A 5,949-nucleotide genomic window follows, 5' to 3' on the forward strand; every position below is an offset into this window, starting at 1 on the left:
GCTGTGCTGCATCATCCCTTCCTCTTTGGGGAAATACCGATGTAGCTTCAAGTGACATCAGGGGTTGGTTGTAGCATTGAGGTAACTTAGGGCTTATCTGTGTACATTGTTAGGTGCTGATTTGGGGATTTGTTGAGTGTTTAGGGTTAATGAACAATGCAAGTTGATTGTGCTTTTGAGTGGTGATTGAAACCAGTGTTATTTTGGTTATTTTGGTTGCAGGAGGAACCAGACACCATTGTGGAGCCCCTTTTCTGTGGCCAACTTGAGCTTGCTGAACCGAAGGGATTGTAACAGGAAGGCGTTTCTATGGCTGCCTAGTGCAGGTTAGATGTCAATTAAGTTTGTTCCATATGGATGTTCACTGGCCTCACATGATGCAGCAATTTCTTACTGATATAACAGTAGTTGTTATTTCACTTATATATGTTGTTCATTGTTAGAAAAATTCAAGTTAATCATGGCATTGGCATTGAAATTAGCTATTACTCCACTTGTAATAACTTATCACATTTACAAATGCAGGAAAATGGTGTGAATTGTGGTGTTGTAGAGTGGGCTGGTGGGCCTTGGCCTCCTGTTCTTCACGCGGCCCATTATTGTTACCGTGACTTTGATTAAAATGAGAATTCTTGTATTCTCTCATGATGAAACAATCTTTCCAGGCATGACTCGCCGGCTTATCAGGCAAATTGTGCTTTGGGCAGGGCTCATTGAACATTGCCTCAAGAATAAAATTCTTTCCTCCAAAGGACTGCTTACCATTACCATTATAGCGCCGACCTTTATATCCAGTGTTGGTGTTAGCCACTAGATCCGACCCGCCATCAGGGTGTCTGCGCTTACCACCACTGCCCTGGCTGCTGCCATTATGCCCTGCCACATTCGGCTGTTGTCCCTTACCATTGCCACTCTTCTTGCCCTTATTGGACCTTTCGTCATCGGATCCAGGATCTTTGGTAGTTTCAGAATCAACATACTTAATTAGAGCCGCCATGAGCTCCCCCATGTCATTACAATGACGCTTGAGCCGCCCAAGCTTCTGCTTGAGAGGAGTAAAATGACAGTTTTTCTCCAAGACCAGGACCGCTGAACCCACCGCTATGCTATCTGACGAGTGTATAATAGCTGAGACCCGGCGGACCCAATGGTGGGCCGACTCATCCTCCCATTGCACACAGTTGTCCAGATCGATAATCGTTAGAGGCTGCTTGCATGTACCTTTAAAGTTCCGAATAAAACCATGCTTTCAATTCTGCCCATGAGCTGACGCAGTTAGGAGGCAATCCTTTTAGCCAGGTTCGAGCCGGCCCATCCAACATCACAGTAAAATACTTGGCACACACAACATCATTAACTTCTAGCATCTCCATGGCTAGCTCATAGGTCTCAATCCAGGCCTCAGGAGGAAGATGAACTGTATAATTAGGCACCTTACAAGGGCCTTTAAAATCCTTGGGCAGATGTTCGTTACGTGGAGCCGGTACCAAACATGGCACACCAACTGTCCTAGAAGTCGTCTCAGCTTCAAGACAGGCCGAAGGGTTCACTTGAAAATGCTGATGAGCCCCCAATTGAGCCGCCAACTCCGCCTCGCGATGGGCCCTAGCCTGATCTACAAGTGCCTGCGCATTGTTTAGTAGATGATCATCACGGGGCGGGTCATCATTGCGAGGCAAGTTACGAAGCTGTTCACTACTGGAAACCGCCGATGACTCAATACGCAGGCTATAACTTCTACTCGGGCGAGGGGTTGAATAAACACGCTCACGACTGTACGAATAAGCCGCCTCTTGTGCCACGACCATCTGGAGAAGCTCCACAGCGTTCCGGGTCTCCATTGTAGCCGGAGACTCGCCCTCGATCGGGATAGCCACCAGTCGTGTTGCTACTGCTATCATATTATCTAGTTGGTTAGAATAATGGCCGGAGGGTGTCGGGACCCATTGAGACGGGGTTTGAGCCCTACGAGGTGGGTCCGGTAAACGAGGCTGAGCCGCCGCTCCGGTCCCTGGCGCCTCTGCGGCCTGGGTTACGCCGGGCGGGTTACTCGTTCCTGCCCCAGGTGTGTTAAAGAGGTTTCGTCCTGAAGGAAATATGCCCTCGAGGCAATAATAAATTTGTTATTTATATTTCCTTACATCATGATAAATGTTTATTATTCATGCTAGAATTGTATTAACCGGAAACTTAGTACATGTGTGAATACATAGACAAACAGAGTGTCCCTAGTATGCCTCTACTAGACTAGCTCGTTAATCAAAGATGGTTAAGTTTCCTAGCCATAGACATGTGTTGTCATTTGATGAACGGGATCACATCATTAGAGAATGATGTGATGGACAAGACCCATTCGTTAGCTTAGCACTATGATCGTTTAATTTATTGATATTGCTTTCTTCATGACTTATACATGTTCCTATGACTATGAGATTATGCAACTCCCGAATACCGGAGGAACACTTAGTGTGCTATCAAACGTCACAACGTAACTATGTGATTATAAAGATGCTCTACAGGTGTCTCCGATGGTGTTTGTTGAGTTGGTATAGATCGAGATTAGGATTTGTCACTCCGATTGTCGAAGAGGTATCTCTGGGCCCTCTCGGTAATGCACATTGAGGAAGTCCTGGACTAAGGGGTCCTCGGGCGTCCGGCATGTTAGCGATGGGCCGGACTGATAGGCTGTGAAGATACGAAGACCGAAGACTCTCACCCGTGCCGGATGGGACTCTCCTTGGCGTGGAAGGCAAGCTTGGCGATAAAATATGAAGATTTCCTTTCTCTGTAACCGACCTTATGTAACCCTAGATCCCTCTGGTGTCTATATAAACCGGAGGGCTTAGTCCGGATCAGGATGCTCATTACCATAGTCATACGCGCTAGACTTCTACGGTTTAGCCATTACGATCTCGTGGTAGATCAACTCTTGTAATACTCATATTCATCAAGATCAATCAAGCAGGAAGTAGGGTACTACCTCCATATAGAGGGCCCGAACCTGGGTAAACATTGTGTCCCCGTCTCCTGTTACCATCGATCCTAGGCGCACAGTTCGGGACCCCCTACCCGAGATCCGCCGGTTTTGACACCGACATTGGTGCTTTCATTGAGAGTTCCACTGTGTCGTCGCCAAAAGGGTTGATGGCTCGCCTTGTCGTGAAGGAAAATATCACCTCCGGAGGAACCCTGGCCCCAGGCCAAACCCTCCGGCTGGGCGGCTTCTTCATGACCGCCTGTCCGGCCCTTAAGCCGACGATGACCTCTCAAGTCATCGAAAATCGCCTCCGCGTTGATCCTGAACATTCCAAACAAATAGATCCGACGGAGCTATCGTCCTTAAACGAACTCCTAGATTGCATCACCGCCTTGGGAGTCGCTACAAACTACGATCAGATTGGGCTTAAACCTAACTAGAGAGAGATTAAAACTCCGCCGATCACCCACCAGATAGCGGTAGTCGAGGAGCAAGACAACTCATCCTCTATGTTGAGGACGAACTATGTTCGGATCTCCGATCTCGAAGAGCCGGACACCCACCGGCAGAAAGACACGTCTTGTTCTCCGAACATAGAATCGGAAGGCAAGCCTAAAAAATCAGTTGATATCTCAGAGCCCGAACTGTGATGTCCGGAAGAACTTGAGACTCCGGATCCAATGTTGGGCCAGGATTCGGATTTAAATCCACCCACCCACCCGAACATAAGCGCTCTCATGAGCATCCAACAGCAGTCTCAAGAAACGGTCGATCACTTCTGGGCCAGATTCCTCCTTGTCAAAAAGAAGATTAAAGATTGCCGCGACGAGGATGTGATATTAGCGTTCGCAACAACTGCACGGATGAAGGAATCTTAACGCCATCAATCATCGTCGCATATTACACTTCACTGACATGGCAACTATCGTACAAAAATACAGCGCAATGGAAAGCGCCTGGAAGACTCAGGCGGCCTGCTGGGAATCATCGGTCCCCACTCAACCCCTCGTTCAGGCGAGAAGGGCACACCCTCATGGCACGTCCGGTCCAATAATAAAGAAATACAAGCCCATTATGGGGCGCGGAACCATTCTGGAAGGATGGTTCGACGGGCCATGCAAAATACACACAACACCGGATAAGACGCCAACCCACAGCCTTAGAGCATGTTGGGTACTCCGGCAAGGGGCCAAGAGCGGCGAGGATATCCTCACCAAGAATACCCCAGAACAACACCACCCAGAAGACAACAACCTCAAAGTATTGACGGTCTTCGAGACATTTGGTTCAAACAATAGGCGCAAAAGGGCACTCCGCGAACTCACCGAAGTCTGCCAAATTGCAGCAATAAACCCTTGGAACGACACGGCTATAACTTTTAACGCCGGTGACGAACCAAAATATAGGGCAGTCCGAGCACCAGCCGCCTTGGTCCTCAGTCCAATTGTGGACGGCTTTCGGCTGACCAAAGTCCTCATGGACGGCGACAGCGGACTAAACCTCATCTATGGGGATACACTCCACAAAATGGAAATAGACAGGAGCCGCATCGAGCAAAGCAGCACGACCTTCTAAGGAATCATTCCCAGTCGAGAGGCGCGGTGTGCGGGAAAAATCACACTTGACGTGGTATTCGGCACGCCGGAGAATTATCGGTCCGAAAAGATAACCTTCCAAGTGGCCCCTTTCAACAGCGGATATCACACTCTCTTGGGGCGAGATGCATTTACACGTTTCCAAGCTATACCCCATTACGGGTACATGAAGCTTAAGATGCCCGGGCCCAAAGGCATAATTACTCTCGCGAGTGATCCGGACATAGCACTCCGCGCCGAAAACAAAACCACATCTCTAGCCCTTGAGGCATTAGCTGAGGCCCTTGCAGCCGAAGAATGAACCGCACTGCGCTCCACGGTGGACAGGGACGACATGATCCTAGACAAACGGCCCAAATCCACCTCCTTCAAACCGATAGAAGAAATACTCAAATTCCAAGTCCATCCAACGGACCCCAAGAAGACAGCATCCATTGGTGCACAACTAGACCCAACGGTTGATGCCGCGCTACGAGAGTTCCTGCGCGAGAACTGGATATATTCGCCTGGCACCCCTCTGATATGCCAGGAATCCCACACAAATTGGCGGAACACAGCCTCAATATATTGAAGGGATATAAACCGGTCAAGCAAACATTACGACGCTTTTCCGAACCTAAATGTCAAGCTATGGGGGAGGAGGTAGCCAAGCTAATCGAGGCCGGATTCATTAGAGAAATAAAACACCCGGACTGGCTAGCAAACCTGGTGATGGTGCCAAAGAAGGATGAATCCTGGTGCCTGTGCGTCGATTTCAAAGACCTCAACAAGGCCTGCCCTAAGGATCCCTTCCCCCTCCCCCACATCGACCAGATCATTGAAGCTACCACAGGACACGACTCACTATGCTTCCTCGACGCATATTCCGGATACCATCAAATCAAAATGAAGGAGTCCGATCAAGCCGCAACGCCATTCATTTCCCCATATGGGCCTTTCTGCTTCAACACTATGCCTTTCGGGCTCAAAAACGCTGGCGCCACTTACCAACGCATGATTCAAACATGCTTGGAGAAACAGATCAGCAAGACAGTTGAAGCATATGTGGATGACGTCGTCATCAAAACTAGGCACATTGAGTCACTAATAGATGATCTACGTCTCACATTCGACAACCTCCATGCATATGACATCAAGCTCAATCCGAAAAATGTGTTTTCAGCGTCCCCGCCGGAAAATTGCTGGGCTTCATCGTTTCCAATAGAGGAATTGAGGCAAATCCAGCCAAAATCTGAGCCTTGTCACAATTGGCTACGCCAACTGACCTTAAACAGGTCCAAAAGCTTGCGAGATGTGTGGCAGCTTTAAGCCACTTTATCTCCATATTGGGAGAAAAAGCCTTGCCACTCTACCGCCTTCTCCGACACACCGACCACT

This window comes from Aegilops tauschii, chromosome 7 (assembly GCF_002575655.3).
Source record: "Aegilops tauschii subsp. strangulata cultivar AL8/78 chromosome 7, Aet v6.0, whole genome shotgun sequence".
Lineage (NCBI taxonomy): Eukaryota > Viridiplantae > Streptophyta > Magnoliopsida > Poales > Poaceae > Aegilops > Aegilops tauschii.